This window comes from Trichechus manatus, unplaced genomic scaffold, assembly GCF_000243295.1.
Source record: "Trichechus manatus latirostris isolate Lorelei unplaced genomic scaffold, TriManLat1.0 scaffold00079, whole genome shotgun sequence".
NCBI classification, from domain to species: domain Eukaryota; kingdom Metazoa; phylum Chordata; class Mammalia; order Sirenia; family Trichechidae; genus Trichechus; species Trichechus manatus.
The window spans coordinates 9,762,022-9,779,746 of NW_004444015.1; positions in this window are offsets into that span (position 1 = coordinate 9,762,022).

Below are 17,725 nucleotides of genomic sequence, written 5' to 3' on the forward strand. Positions count from 1 at the left end.
CCCATTCTTCACAATGTTATCCATAATTTGTTATGATCCATACAGTCGAATGCTTTTGCATAGTCAATAAAACACAGATAAACATCTTTCTGGTAGTCTCTGCTTTCAGCCAGGCTCCATCTGACATCCACAGTGATATCCCTGGTTCCATGTCCTCTTCTGAATCCAGCTTGAATTTCTGGCAGTTCCCTGTCAACATACTGCTACAGTCGCTTTTGAATGATCTTCAGCAAAATTTTACTTGTGTGTGATATTAATGATATTGTTCGATAATTTACACATTCTGTTGGATCTCCTTTCTTTGGCATAGGCACGTATATGGATCTCTTACAGTCAGTTGGCCAGGTAGCTGTCTTCCAAATTTCTTGGCATAGATGAGTGAGCACTTCCAGTGCTGCAGCCATTTGTTGAAACATATCAATCGGTATTCTGTCAATTCCTGGAGCTTTGATTTTTGCCAATGCCTTCAGTGCAGCTTGGACTTCTTCCTTCAGTACCATCGGTTCCTGATCATATGCTACCTCCTGAAATGGGAGTCATGGCCTAGCCAAATTGACATGTATTTTTGGAGACACGTTTCAATCCATGACAGCTTCTAACTAAAAGGTTGGAGGTTCCAGTCTACCCAGAGATGCCTCGGAAGACAGGCGTGGTGATCTACTTCTGAAAAATCAGCCATCGAGAATGGTATGAAGCATTTATAACCTTTAGGTATGTAATGAAGAAACTGACCCTCAGAGAAGAAAAGTGGAGAAGTCTCTTGAGCGAGGTGCCACAGCAGGATTGTGGCTGAGCAGAGGCTGAGGCTTTCCTCACATCACCTTGATACCTGTGTCACTGCCCTAACCAATCACCTGACAGGGCAATGGAGAAGAAGAGTTTTCAAAGAGTGAAAAAAAAAAAATGAGACTTGAGGGTGCTCCATAAAGGCTCAGTAACCTTGAAGGGATGGTTGTTGTGTAAGTTTGACAACCAGGGAAAGGGGTGGCAATCATTTTCTTAAATTGAATTTCAGTCAAGTGTCAGCATTTTCTGCTTCCCACTGTTCTCAGTGACTGGCCTCAGACCTGAACCAGGGCTACAGAGAACTCAGGATATCCAAATAAGTTAGAGCCCCAGGTAGGCTATGTTCTTCTGGACCAATAATTAGTACCTGGACCCCAAGCCATAGAAGAAAATGATGCGTTTGCCAGAGCAAGCCACAGTTTGATACAGGTCACAGAAGCAATGGAGAAGCCTAGGCTAGGGACTGCAGACCACTCATGTTTCCTATCGTAATTTTGCATTGCCCTCTGAAGCAGCAATTACTGCAGTGATTGTGAGGCAAGGAAGGATGCTTTCTGTTATTTGGTACCCACACGGAGTTGGAAAGAGAAGAGCTTTGAACTTCAGGTAATGAAGGTCTCACTCAGCTAGTTATTGTGAGGCATTCTCACTCACCCGGCAGCCAACTGGCTGGGGGCCATGCAAGGCCAGCCAGAGCACATTGCTTCCATTAAGAGAGGCGAGGCACAAGGCAGGGGAGGAGGCAGCCTTTGGGGGCACAGCGTGGGCCTGGGACACAGTTCTCGACCTCCTTGTTGTCAGTGATATTGGGCAAAGCAAGAGAAAGAGATTGTGTGTGTGTGTGTGTGTGTGTGTGTTTGTATGGTGTGGTGTGGAGGGTGTGTGTGTGTATGGTGTGGTGTGGAGGGTGTATGTGAGGCTGTGCTTTGACTGATGTGTGAAAGCATTATGTTGTTAGGCCTGCGTGTGCTTACTTCATGGTTTGGGTGAAGCACTATAAAAGACATGGGAGTTGCAGGGTGTATATGGTATATATGGTAAGGGGTCAGGGAAGGGAACATTCCATTCACCAAGGGCTTGGTCAGCTAAGTCAAGAGGACAGTGATTCAGTGTTCAGTAGTGGGATGGCTGGGGGACTCTGATATTTTGGGCTTTCTGGGACTCCAGGACTAGATGTCATACTAGTCAACAATTCTGGACTTTTCTTAGCTTACAGATGACCAATAATAATAATAATAAAAACCCAAACCAGTTGCTGTTATATTGACTCCGACTCTTGGTGACCCCATGTACGTCAGAGTAGAACTGTGCTCCGTAGGGTTTTCAATAGCTGATTTTTCAGAAGTAGATCGCCAGGCCTTTCTCCCAAGATGCCTCTGGGTGGACTTGAACTTCCAACCTTTCAGTTAGTAGCCTAGCATTTAACAGTTGGTACCACCTAGGGACTCTTCCATAATAATAATAGCTACAATTTATTGAGCATTTACCATGTGCCAGGTACTGTGCTAAATGCTTTGCATGTAAGAATTCTTTTCATTCTCACAACAACGCTGGGAAGTAGGCATGATTATTGCCCCTTTTCTATGGATGAGGAAACTGAACCACAGAGTGTTTCAGTAACTTCTCCAAGGCCACCCAGCTAGTTAATGGCAGAGCAGAATTTGAATCCAGGCAACCTGGCACCATTTACAACTATATTCTACAGTCTCTTACCTGTCGCCTCCTTATCAAAAGCCACTCTTTCTAAGAATCCCAACCCTCTCCTTTTACAGATGAGGAAATAGAGACCAAAAGAAGAGCAGCAGCTTGGCTTGGGCCCAGTGGTCGTTGATAGGGCCCCATGTTCACACACCCCCTGCTCTTTCCTTGATGTTGGGCGGCCAGCCTCCTATGGGGAGGCGTGTCCACTCCATGAGCACCTACGTACTTCTGGCCCTGCTGCCATTAACAACTTTAATTGCAGGAGCTTGAGCATAGTTGGTTAGAAGCAGTCTCTTTGCTGAGATGAAGGCAAATGGAATCATTCCATTTTTTTCCTCTTTTGTCATTACTGTTGTGAATGGGGGTATATTTTGCTGAAGGCTGTGCACATGTGAGGCTTTCAAAATGCTCCAATCCATCAGCCTTGGAGCACTTGAGGGGAAAGTAAGTTTGACAAATCTAGTAGAACACCTCAGAGGACACTAATCCGGGAATGTTATTGCCTTTTTTTTCTTTTTTAATAGCCAAAGTGCTAAGGCAGGATCTGATAAGACTGGAGGCTGAGCCATAGGAATATGAAGATTCACTTATGAATGGCTCTTGGTGATATGACAAAATGAGATGAAGTATAAGGAACTGTAAAATTGCTTTTCAACTATAAATTTTACACTGTGTAGCCATGTGTAGATGATAAGCAAAACAGAATCTCAAATGGCTAGTCAATGTTTTTGACCATTTTAATGGCCAAATTGTATGGACTGCTCGGATGCTGGACTCATTTAGTTATGCACAAATTGGCCTGTCTCCAAAATAGGCTGCCTAGGGATGAAGCTGCCCTAGCGTTGCTTGTCAGATACAACCCCTAAATTTTTGGTGCAGCATATGGCCCATCTAGTTGTCTACTAATGTGAAAATATGTTTTTAACCAAGAAGCAATTTCTAGACTTGAAAGAAATAGATACAAAGCCCAGCTTGTAAATCAGGAATGCACATTATGCATTTTACTCTAGAAATGTGGCAAATGAGCCCCAAAATGAGCTCATTCTATAAATCAGTGTATAAGCCAACTTCCCAGAAACCTGTCAGAAAAGCCATGGAGGATGAGAGAAAGCTTATTTAAGAGTACAGTCTTCAAAAATGGCAAGACTCCTCACTTCATACCAACTAACAGGACAGGAGACTGGCAGTTCTGGTGGGCACAGGTTGCTCTGGTTTTAAAAAAGAAAAACAACTTTCAACAAGAGTTTTATACCTGCGTAACTGCCCATAGTTGACTGGAAAGGTGGGGGTAGGGGGAGATTGACAGTGACTTCTGACATACAGGAGAAATACCATTTTAAGCATTTCCTTCTTTTCTAAAAACAACAACAACAACATGAATTTAATACCAGCTGTCAACAAATAGAAGGACAGGAGAAAGATGAATACAAGGGATTGGGAAGTTAAGACAAGTAGGCGCAAATTCCTCCCAGATATTTCCAGTTCTACTTTTTGGAGTGGGAGGCTAACGTTCAGGAACACAATACCTGTAGCTGGGAAATGATGCTCCTGATATCTTAATTGTTATTTAAAATAATGAAGATTGCAACAAGGGTTTGAAATATCATGGTGGTTAGTTAATCATTTTGATAGCTTCCAACACAAGAAATGCCATGCATTCTCGGCTAGGTTTTATGTTTCTTGTTTTGATCTATTTCTTTGTGCATTTCCTCCCTCTTATTGTTGATTTTTATCATCACTACTGCTTACTCTGTTCAGTAGAAAAATTTTTCATCTATTGTACACAGGCCTTGAAAGACTAAACAGTTAGACCGCTGGCAAAAGCTCGAATAACGTTCGACAGTTTTCAAATACGTTATCTCAGAGTCTCACAAACACCCTTTCAAGGATGTAAAAACAAAAACCATCCAGTGGCCGTTGAGTCAGTTTCAAATGATAGCGACCCCATGTGTTCTAAAGTAGAACTACTCTCCATAAGGTTTTCAAGGCTGTAAACGTTCAGAAGCAGATTGCTAGACCTTTCTTCAGAGGCGCATCTGGGTGGGTTCGAACCGCCAGCCTTTCGAGCACTTAACTGTTTGCACCACTCAGGGACTCCCAGTTTTCTATCTGTAAAATGGAGACAGTAGTGTCTGCCTTATATCAGCTTAATTTTGTATCATGTAAAGCTGATGCTATTGTCTCCATTTTACAGATAGAAAACTGAGGCCCAGAGACATTAAGTAACTAAGATCACCTTGTGAGTAAGTGGGAGAGTTAAAATGTAAGCCAGGTCTTCTGACTCTACCATTCTACCAGGAAAAATGTCTAACTGCAGAGCAATTTGTGGAATATAAGATACCTAAAAGGTGTTCACCACTGGTCATTGGAGAGCAGACCTCCAGTGAATGCAGTGACATGGCCATTCATCTTCCCACTCCCCTTCAATCCAGTATAGGGGATCTAGGTGAGGCTGCAAAGGAACATCTTTGTGAGCACAGCTCCCGCTGGCTGCAGTGGGCTGTGGCCCCACTCAGGACTGGCTACATAATTTTCAAGGCCAAGTGCAAAATGAAAACATGGGACCCCTTGTTCAAAAATTAAGGATTTGAAAACAGCGACAGCATAGCATTCAACCAAGTGTGGGGCTCTTCTAAGCATGGAGTCCTGTGTGACTGCATAGGTTACACACCCAGGAAGTTGGCCCTGGCCACACACCAGTAACCGGTTGCTGCTGAGTCAACTCCGATTCATGGCGACTCCATGTGAGTCAGAGTAGAATTGTGCTCCATAGGGTTTTCAATGGCTGATTTTTCAGAAGTAGATCTCCAGGCCTTTCTTCTGAGGTACCTGTGAATGGACTCAAACCTCCACTTTTCAGTTAGCAGCCAAGCACATTAACTGTTTGCACCACCCAGGAACTTTTAGCTGTATACAGAGCCCTGATTCTGAGAGTTCAAAAGACATCTCAGGCACTACTCCACCAGGGATGTGACCAGACAGTGCCTGACATGGCTAGCCCAGAGTACCCAAGAGAAGACTGCTGAGGAAGTTTCCTTTTCTGCAAATACATGGTTGAGAAAAGCCAGTAACAAGTACAATGAAAAAAAAAGAAAAGAAAAAGAATTGAATTTCCAGTGAAAGAAACAGGAGGTATCTATGCAAACACAGATGAGAGTGACAAGAGTTGATTAAATATGGTGTCGGACATACATGAGGGATTCAGTGGACTGATGGGAGGAAAGCTGTGCTTATTCACATCCCTTCCCCCCTCCCCTAACACCAACAGGTATCGTAATACTGAAATATGAGTAGACAGAGCACGCAACTGAGTGATTCCTAGCAGCTGGAAACCTGGGGCCAGTGTCATTGGAGGAAGAAACAATTTCTTATTAGGTTGAATCCTCTAAAGGTTTGGCCAGGGCAGTTTTTCAGTGTGTCTGCTTCCTTCGGGCTTCACACCTTTGGTGTCATCCACAGGGTTGTTCACATCCCACTGATGCTCCCATGGAGGGTTCTGTTGGGTTGCTGCCACTAAACAAAGTCATGGGAGCTTGGGGTGAGACACTAAATAAGAGGAACAAAAATAGCTCCTTTCTCCTCAAAACTGAAAATAGCAGGTTGAAAGTCACTTAAGAGCTCAGACATTGGAATGAGGCAGACCTAATTTTTAAATCTCACTCTGCTACCTACTAACTTTGTGATCTCGGATAAGTCACTTAATCTTTCTTTGCTTCCGTGTAAAGTGAAACTCCACCACTTGTGTGTCAGTTTCTTGTACTGTGGTGGTTTAAAATCAGGAAAGGTGTGCATCAGGGTTGTATCCTTTCACCATACTTATTCATTCTGTGTGCTGAGCAAATCTTCTGAGAAGCTGGACTATACGAAAAAGAATGCAGCATCAGGATTAGAAGAAGACTCATTAACAACCTGCAATAAGCAGATGACACAACCTTGCTTGCTGAAAGTGAAGAGGACTTGAAGCACTTACTGATGAAGATCAAAGACTACAGCCTTCACTATGGATTACATCTCAACATAAAGAAAACAGAAATCCTTACAACTGGACCAATAAGCAACATCATGATAAACGGAGAAAAGATTGAAATTGTCAAGGATTTCGTTTTACTTGAATCCACAATTAACACCCATAGAAGCAGCAGTCTGGAAATCCAAAGACGCATTGCATTGGGCAAATCTGCTGCAAAAGACCTCTTGAAAGTGTTGAAAAGCAAAGATGTCACTTTGAGGACTAAGGTATGCCTGACCCAAGCCAAAATATTTTCATTTGCCTCATATGCATGTGAAAGCTGGACAGTGAATAAGGAAGACCAAAGAAGAATTGATGCCTTTGAATATACCATGGACTGCCAAAAGAAGGAACAAGTCTGTCTTGAAAGAAGTACAGCCAGAATGCTCCTTAGAAGCGAGGATGGTGAAACTTTGTCTCATGTACCTTGGACATGTTATCAGGAGGGATCAGTCCCTGGAGAAGGATATCATGCTTGGTAAAGTAGAGGGTCAGCGAAAAAGAGGAAGACCCTTAAGGAGATAGATTGACACAGTGGCTGCAACAGTGGGCTTAAGCATAGCAATGATTGTGAGGATGGCACAGGACTGGGCCTTGTTTCATTCTTTTGTACCTAGGGTCACTGTGAGTTGGAACCAATTCGACGGCACCTAACGACAACAACAAAATGAAACTAGTTCCCGTCCCATTCAGATATTGTAAGGAATTAATGAGACAATTAATGTATGCAAATTGCTTAGCACAGTGCCTAGCATTCAGTAGGCATACAATAAAGGTAACTGCTATTACTTGTTAAAGAAGTGTTGCAACTATGAAGGTTCAGATCTTAAAACCCATATTATGTCCTCATAAGAAGTATAATAATCCTAAAAATAGCAACATTTTATGTTCAAGGCATGTCAAATCTCAGGTTTGTGATATATGTGGTCCTTCTAAGAGTTTGCATGATTTCAGGTATATTATAGGGAGAGTTTGGGGAGTTATGGCAAAATTGTATCAACACAGCATTTTCATTTATAACTGTATTTTACAGCATTTTTGTTTGGTTTAGTTTTCTATTGAAAAACATGCATTTAATACATAGGTTTTAATGACAGTTATATAAATGGCAGTTACGTATAATACGTCTGGAAGGGAACATGGAAAATAACAAAGGGTTATACCATCAGGGGCAATAGCTTTTTTAAAAAAATTCACCTGAATACTGTAGTAATGTTAATTTAACAATATAATAGTATTTTAGGTATATTTAGGTTAAAATAAGGAAAGCTATTCACTGGCATATAAGATACTTTTACTCATACATAATTAAAAGAAGAAATCGATATTCACCTTGTTACTATATTTCCTTTAAAACATGAAACTGAAAGAAGAGGTCAAGTACCCCAAATCACTAAAGACTTGGCTATTGATTTTAAGTAAACAACATCCTTTAATCTCTGCTATTAAAATATAGTCTATTCTTTTCCATAAATACTCATATCAAAACAGGGCTTCCAGTTTCACCCATTTCTTCTTCTTGGATCCACATCTTTAGGCTTTCGCTCCAGACATACACCTACATGATCTTTCTCTCACTGCCACTGCCACCAACAACCCACGTCTGAAAGCCAGAATATTTTTGGAAGACTTTTTGTGAAGTTTATCTTTCTCCTCTTCTTCCTTTCAAAAACCCTCAGTGGTACCAAAATGGCTGTAAGATAAAGTACAAAGTTCTTTTTTAACGGGTCGTCCGTGGTCCTCCACAGTTGGACTCCCTGCTTCAGTGTTACCTTCTACAGCCTCCAGAGTAAACTGTTTCCCCCACCTGACATGCCTTCTGCCTCTGATTCCTAGCTGTTCTTAAGGAGCAGTTGGAGACCAGCATCCTGCCAGCAGCACTCCCTTCCTGCTCAGGCCCTTGGGATCTCTGCTCTCCCCACCTCTGCACACCTATCTGTACCTGAACATTCTTGGCCCTGAGCACATGTTGCCTAATGCGTGGCCTAGATTGCCATCCCCAGCCAGCAGAGCAGGTGCTTATCAGTTTTGTTGATAATGACATGACAACGACAGTGCTATTATTGGGGAAAAAAATTGATAGAGAAATACCCCTAATCATTTCCCTTAATATGCCCTAAGTTCTTCCTAAGGTTTCAGTTTAAAGCTTACTTACTATGAACTTACTATCTTGTTACTTGTAATTGTTTTCAAGTCATTTTCTCATGTGTGGCTTCCCATCAAGTATCTCATGTCCCCAAAGGCAGAAGACTTTGACTGTTTTCTTTTTTTCCTTCGTCTTGCATAACTTAGGACTTGCCAGTGCCTACCAAGAGCTTCAGTCAATGCTCCTTGCCTAAGTAGCCATAAGTAATCAAGAGGGAAGCATGGATGGCACTTGTATGGGTGAAATTATTAGCCAAACCTTCTAGATAACTCCTTCCAAATTCGGTTATTTTCACTGGCAATAGTGCATCTGGCAGCTTGGCACAAAGATATTTCTCCACTCAACATTTTATAGCTACTCCCATGTGGGTGTGAGTGGGGGTCATAGTGGTGGTGGAGGAAATTTTTTGGAACATAAGCTGTTGTATTTGAGGTAGAACACAACTTAGCCTGAAATGCATTTAATTAAGGAGAGTTTTCCAGAGGTGGATGTGGGTAACCAGTGTGTTATAGTGAGAAAAGCCCTGGACTAATTTTTAGGAAACCTGGGCTCTCATCTCTGTTCAGCTACTGCATCTCCTTAAACTTGTAGATTTAATTTTTTCATCTTTAAAATGAGGGGATTACTAAACTTATGTTATTACTAAACTTTTGTTGTTGTTGTTAGCTGCCATCAGGTTGACTCTGACTGACTCATGGTGACCTTATGTATAATACAACGAAACGTTATCCAGTCCTGCACCACCTTCATGATCATTGATGTGTTTGAGTCCATCATGCCAGCCACTGTGTCAGTCCATTTCATTGAGGGTTTCCCGCATTTTTGCCGACGCTCTACTTTACAAACATGATGTTGTTTTCTAACAATTAGTCTTTCCTGATGATGTGTCCAGGTGAATTGAAGTCTCACCATCCTTGCTTCTAAATAACATTCTAGTTATGTTTCTTCTAAGACAGATTTGTTCATTTTTTTTGGTGGTCCATGGACTACTAAGCTTATAGAATCTCAGAATTCTAAGGGATCCCTTCAGATACTAAAACCCTCTCTCCAACATCTTCATCAATGGGCCATTGAGCTGTTACTTGTATACCTCCTGTGAAGGCAATCTCACAATCTATCAAGGAAGTCCATTATCTTTTTATGCAGCTCTAATTCTTGGGCAGTTTTGTTTTCTCAAATGGAATCCTTTCTGGCTGCAAACCCTTGCAATTGGATGAGATAACTGTGGTAATTTGGCAGATCAAGTTGGAGGCCACTTCAGGCACTGGAAAATGGATGGAGTGGCAGAGGCGGAAAGTCAACACCCCTGAAGGAAGTGAGTTCACAAAAGGAAAAGAGAGATGACAAAGAAGACGAGGACAGAGACATCAAATATGACACGGAGAGGGTCAAAAAGGCAAGAGAGCCTACGAAAAATACTAATGAGAATTCTGTAAATGGAAGGGAAAAGACACTAGAAAGTAATTCAAAGCCATACATAAAGAGAAAGATCCCTAATAAAGGAAAATGCAGGGATAAGTATAACGGCTAGCAATTAGATATTGATGCTTGATAATTCTAAATATTTTGTCCTTCAATATTTTAATAACAGATATATAAAAAGCAAGGATAAAATTATGTTACAGGGCACATGAAATATAAAGATGTAATTAGTCATAACAACAACAAAAAGGCAGGTAGGAATAGTACAGATGAAGAATTTCTTGTATGTTACCAAAGTTAAGTTGGTTCCAACTTATGCTAGATTGTTATAAATGCAAGCTGTTAAATGTAATATTCATGATAACCACTAAGAAAATATATTGAAAAAAATACACAAAAGGAAAGAAGAAGGGAACTGAAAAGACTCACTGCAATAAACCAACAAAACACAAAAGTGAACAGTAGTAAACGACAAAGACAAAAAAGGCTTAAGACACACACACAAAAATAACAAAATGGCAGAAGTAAGTCACTTCTTATCAGTAATTACAGTGAATATAAATGGACTAAATGCTCCAATCAAAAGGCTGCAAGTGGTAGAATGGATTTAAAAAAATGATATCGCTATATGCTGTTTACAAAAGATACACCTTAAACTCAAAAAAGTTAAAAGTTGAAAGGTTGTAAAAAAATATTCCATGCAATTAATAACCAAAAGAGCTGGAGTGGCAATCTTAGTATCAGGCAAAGTAGACTTTAAAGCAAAATCTGTTAGAAGAGATAATGATGGATATTATATAGTGATAAAAGGATCAAATAATAAAGAAGATTTAACAATTGTAAATATATGTACCCAACACCAGGGAACCTAATTATAAAAAGCAAACACTGATAGAATTGAAGGGAGAAATACACAGTACTATAATAATAGTTGGAGACTTCAGTACACTGCTTTCAATATTGGACAGAACATCTAGAAAGAAGATCAACAAGGAAACAGAAGACTTGAATGACACTATAAACCAACTAGATTTAATAGACATATGTGGAACACTTCACACAAAAACAGCACGATATACATTCTACTCCAGTGCACATGGATCATTCTCCAGACCACATTAGGTCACAAACAAGTCTTCATAAATTTAAAGATTGAAATCATACAAAGTATTTTCTCTGACTGCAATGGGGTGAAGCTAGAAAATAATAACAAAAAAAAAAAAACCCTGGAAAATACACAAACATATGGAAATTAAACAACACACAGTTAAACTACCAATGGGTCAAGGAAGAAATCAAAACAGAAATCACAAATTTCCTACACTCAAATGAGGATGAAAGTACAATATACCAAAACTTATGGGATGCAGCAAAGGCAGTACTCAGAGGGAAACTTATAGCAATAAATGCCTACACAAAGAAAAAAGATTTCAGCCTAACTCAACAACTTCAGGAACTAGAAAGAGAAGAGCAAATTAAGCCTAAACCTACCAGAAGAAAGGAAATAACAAAGATCAGAGCAGAAAGAAATAAAATTGAAAACACAAAAACAATAGAGAGAATCAATAAAACCAGAAATTAGTTCTTTGAAAAGATCAGTAAAGTTGACAAACCTTTAGTTAGACTGACAAAGAAGAGAAAAGATGCAAATATCCAAAATAAAAAATGAAAGTGGGGACATTACAACTGACATGCTAGAAATAAAGAGAATTACAACAGAATATTATGAACAACTGTACGGCAACAAACTGGATAACCTAGACGAAATGGACAAATTCTTAGAAGCACACAACCTACCCAAACTGACTCGAGGAAATAGAAAGTCTCAACAGACCCATAACAAGTGAAGAGATCAAATCAGTGATCAAAAACCTCCCAACAAAAAAAAAAGTCCTGGACCAGATGGCTTCACTGGGGAATTCTATTAAACATTTAGAGAAGAATTGACACTGGTACTGTTTAAACTCTTCCAAAAGATAGAGAAAAAAGGAACACTCCATTCTGTGAAGCAAGTATAACCATGATTCTAAAACCAGATAAAGACACCACAAGAGAAGAAAACTATAGGCCAATATCTCTTATGAATATAGATGCAAAAATCCTCGGCAAAATAGTGAACAGAATCCAACAGCATATTAAAAGAGTCATATTCCATGACCAAGTGGAATTTTTTCCAGGAATGCAGGGATGGTTCAACATTAGAAAATCAGTCAACGTAATACACCACAACTGTAGAACAAAGATAAAGACCCACATGATAATCTCTACGGATATAGAAAAAGCATTTGATAAAATCCAACACCCTTTCTTGATGAAAACTCTAAAGAAGATTGGAATAGAAGGAAAATTCTCAATAAGATTCAGGGCTTATATGAAAAGCCAACAGCCAACATATACTTAATGGAGAAAGACTGATAACTTTCCCTTCAAATCAGCAACAAGACAAGGGTGCCTGCTCTTACCACTTCTATTCAATATTGTATTAGAAATATTAGCCAGATCAATACAACTAGAAAAATAAATAAAAGGTGTCCAGATTGGAAAAGAAGAAGGAAAATTATCTCTATTCCTGGATGATATGATCCTATATATAGAAAATCCGAAAGAGTCCACAAGAAAATTTCTAGAGCTAATAGAGGAATTTAACAAAGTTGCAGGGTACAAGGTCAACAAACAAAAATCACTGGGGTTTCTATACACCAGCAGTGAGAAGTCTGGAAGGGAAATTAGGGAAACAATTCCATTTACAGTAACATCTAAGAGAATAAAATACTTAGGAATAAGTCTAACCAGGGATGTGAAGGACTTACACAATGAAAACTACAAAACACTGCTGAAAGAGATTAAAGAAGACTTAAATAAATGGAAAGAAGTTCCATGTTCATGGATTGGAAGACTTAATATAAGTCAGTATTACTGAAAGAAATCTATAGATTGAATGCAATCCTGATCAAAATTCCAACATCCTTCTTTACAGAAATAGAAAAACCAGTCCTCAAATTTATATGGAATGGCAAGAGGCCCTGAATACCTAAAGCAATTTTGAAAGAGAAGAACAAAGTAGGAGGACTCACACTTCCTGATTTTAAAATACTCTATACAGCTACAGTAATCAAAACAGCCTGGTACTGGTATAACAATAGACACCAGTGGAATAGAATTGAGAGTCCGGAAATAAACCCACACATTGATAGTCAACTGACTTTTTTACAAAGGTGCTAAATCCATTCGATGGGGGAAAGAAGAGTCTCTTCAATAAATGGTGCTGGGAAAATTGGATTTCCACGTGCAGAAAAATGAAACAAGATCCACGCCTCACACCATACACAAAAACAAATTAAAAAATGGATTAAGGACCTAAATGTGCAAACTAAAACAATAAAATTCTTAGAATAAAAAGCATGGGCAATGCTGTCAGGCCTAGCTTGTAACAGTGAATTATCTAGCATAATAACAAAAGCATAAACAGCAAAAGACAAATAAATGAGACTTCATAAAAATGAAAAAGTTGTTCATCGAAAGACTTTACCAAAAAAATGAAAAGACAAGCTACCAACTGGGAGATTATCTTCGGAAACTATATATCCAACAAGAATCTGATAACCAAAATGTGTATAAAACTTTGACAACTTAACAACAAAAAGACAAATAACCCAATCATAAAATGGGCAAAGGACTTGAATAGACATTTCGCCAAAGAGGACATTCAGATGGCTACCAAACACATGAGAAGATGCTCAGCGTCATTAGCCATCAGAGAGAGGCAACTCAAAACCACAATGAGATACCTTTTCACTCCCGCTAGGATGGCTAAGATTAAAAAAAAAAAAAAAAACCTGAAAATAACAAATGTTCACGAGGATATGGGGAAACTGGAACTCTTTACCCATTGCTGGTGGGAATGCAGAATGGTACAGCCATTGTGAAAAACCGTATGTTGGTTCCTCACTAAACTAAAAATAGAACTACCGTATGACCCAGCAATTCCACTCCTAGGAATATACCCAAAAGACTTGAAAGAGGCTCCAACAGAAACATATTCACCAGTGTTCATTGCAGCAGTATTTACAGTAGCAAAAAGGTGGAAATAACCTAAATGCCCATCAACAGACTAATGGATAAACAAAATGTGGTACATACATACAATGGAATACTACTCAGCCAGTAGGAGAAATGAAGTCTTGATACATGCTACAATATGCATGGAGCTTGTAATGGTTAAGATTGTATGTCAGCTTGGCTAGGCCATTATTCTCAGTGTTTTAGCAGTTGTATAATGTTGTGATCACTTCTCTGTTGAAATTTGATATGTGATCACCCCCATGATGGAATCTGCTGAGTGGTACTGGTGGAAGCAGGCCCTGTGGCAGCTCACTGCCCCCTCAGTTTCATTTCGCTGCATTCTGCCAGTTAGTTTCTGCCTGCTCGCCTTGCCAAGGTTTTTGGCTTGTTCCAGACTCAGCAACTGCCTCTTGTCTCACCTCTGGTTCTTGGGACTTGAGCCAGCAGCTTACCTGTTGATCCTGGAATTCATCGATATTCTCAGCCTGCGAGCAAGAGTCTGGTTCCCTGACCTGCTGATCTTGGGTTCACCAGCCCCTGCAGCTACGTGAATCAGGAGAAACCTTGTGGTCTTGTCTGCTGATCTTAGAATTTGTTGACCTTCACAGTCTGTGAGTGGGAGCCCCTCTCCGACCTGCCGACCTTGGGTTCACCAGCTTCTGCGGCTCTGTGAATTGGGAGAGGCCTGTACCCTGATCCATGGACTTGGAATGTTTTAGCCTCTACAATTGCATGAGCTGTTTCCTTGATACAAATCTCTCTCTATATATATTTATATGCTTTACTGGTTTTGCTTCTCTAGAGAACCCAGCAGAAGACAGAGCTGGAAGGCATTATGCTGAGTGAAATAGGTTAATCACAAAAGGACAAATATTGTATGACCTCACTTACATAAAAAGACAAGAACAGGCAAATGTATAGAGACCAAAGTTTCTTAGTGGTTACCAGGGGTGGGAGGGAGGGGGAAAGGGGGCATTAATGTGATGGAAATATCGCATTAATTAAGGATAGGGTTGCACAGCCGATTATTGTAATTGCTGTCAATAAGTTGTACACCTGTAAAAAGTTGAATTGGCAAAAGTTGTGTGATGTATTTACAACAAGGACAAAAAAATAGCTGTGGAGGCTGCTTATGTACAATTAAAAACCTCATGGGATTTGGTTCCTTGGTTTGGAGATTTAGGGTCCTGGATTCATGGGACTTCCCAGTTAATTGGCCTAATAACGTACTTAGTGCTTCTGTTCTACCTCTTAGTTTGATGCGTAGTGCCTGGGATCTTAAAAGTGTGCAAGCTGGCCATCCAAGGCACAACAAGTGGTCCCTATTCACCTGGAACAACAGAGGAAGAAGGAGAGTCAGGAATAGGAGGAGGATATGGAATGTGTGGCTAATTGCTTCTAGAAACAACTGCCTTCTTTGCCATGAGACCAGAAAAACCGGATGGTGCCTGGCTACCATTAACTGAATATTTTGATCAAAGATTATGTAGAGGAATTCTGATCAAGATGGGGAAAACACAGAATAGAATTTCAAATTCTCATAGACTCCAGACTTTCTGGAGCCATGAAGGTTGGATGAACCCCTGAAACTATTGCCCTGAGATAATCTTTAAACCTTAAACCAAAAATGTCCCCTGAAGTCTTCTTAAAACCAAACAACAGTTTAGCTTAAGTAGTAAAAAAAAAAAAATGTGTCTTGAGAATTATGCTCTTTTAAGAACTATCTGTATGGGATCAAACTGATAACAGCAACTTGAAAGTTTAGGAACCTTAGGGGGCAGTGAGTTTATGTTAATGGGGAAGGAACTACTCAGAAAAGAGGGTGAGACTGGTTGCACAACTCGAATGTAAGCAGTGTCACTAAATGATACATGTAGAAACTTGAATTGGTGTATATTTTGCTGTATATATTGTCAACAACAATAACAAAAAAAAAAAAGCAAGAGGAATGTGGGGAAGAAGCATTCCATGGAGAAGCCACTAAGGCCAGGAGGATCAGACCAAAAGGAGGGCTGCATTTTATTGACAAACAGTGGGCCGTGGGGTCCTCAGGGGCAGCAGCAGCTCTTCTCATCTTCCCCATTTTCTTAGTACATCACTGAGCACGCAGCAATGCTCAAGGAAATCTGAAACCCAGTTCACGACCTCTGGGACTGCATAAATTATCAGGTTTGCTTCCTACTGGGATTTCTCTAATTTGGCAAAGTATTGAAATGAGTAAGAGCCTTGAGATATTCTAACAAAATCCATCTCAGAGTACTCTCCAATCACCCAAAGTGTGTCTTTTCAGCTTGCTGAGAATAATGATCAGTGGGCAGTTGGGCTCACAGTAGTTATTTCTGCCTTCAGACTACCCTCTTCTCTTGTCGCAGTTTCCATCACCCTGTTGACACTGTCCCTGAGTCACTTTCGGTCTGAATGCGCACACCAGCTGCGTGGGAGGCGGTCTCTAGAGGCGCTGAGGGAAGACAGCCTGAAATGAAATATTTTCTACAGCAGTCTGAACAGGGCTGCTTGGAAGGTGGTGGGGGCTGTGTGTACACAGAGAGAGGGAGCAGAGGAGAGGGAGGGAGGTGATATTTCCTGAAACCAGGGCTTCCAACCTTCTGGTTCAAACCTCTGCTGAAAATTTGCATTTCTTACAAGTTCCCAGGCGATGCTAATGCTGCTGGTTAGGGACCAATTCTGAGAACCACTAGTAAAGCTAAAAAACCAAACCCACTGCCATTGAGTCGATTCTGACTCATGGTGACCCTATGGGACCAAGCAAAACTGCCCATAGGGTTTCCAAGGCCATAAACCTTTACAGAAGCAGACTGCCACATCTTTCTCCAGCAGAGCGGCTGGTGGGTTCAAACCGCTGACCTTTTGGTTGGCAGCCGAGCGTTTTAACCACTGCACCACCAGGGCTCCACTAGTAGAGCAGTGCTTCTCAAAATTTATTATACATAAGAATCATCTGGGGATCTTGTTAAAATGTGGATTCTGATTCAGTATCTCTGGGGTGGAAATGCAAATTCTCAGCAGGGGTTCAAACCAGAAGGAACTGGTTGGAAGCCCTCCCTGAAACCCTTGCTGCTATGTACCAGGCACAGTGCTCAATGCTTTCCATGGATTTTCTGATTTAATCTCCACAAACTGCTTTAAGCTGAGTGTTATTATCATCATCCCCATTTGACATTGATTTTATTCATCCACTCATTCATTCATTCCTTCAGCATATGTCACTGCATACCTTCTGTGATGAAGAAGCTGAGCCTCCTGAGAGGTGGAGAGGCTTGCTGGAAGGCACAGAGCTAGTAAGGCATATGGCCGAGATTCAAACTCAGAGCTCTCTGACTCCAAGGTTTCTGCTCTTAATCAAGAAGCTACCCTGTCTCATTTGCCCCATTCTGTGCTGAAATAAAGAGTATCAGAAGTATGTCATTGGGGATAATAAGAGTGAAGTGGTTTCTCCTTACCTCCTGAAAGTGATAACACAAATTGTATTAAGAACGGCAAAAGGAATCAAATAATTACAGGAAGGGGTCTGTAAGTATCTTAGTTACCCAGTGCTGCTGTAACAGAAGTAACAAAAGTGGGTGGCTTTAAAGAACAGA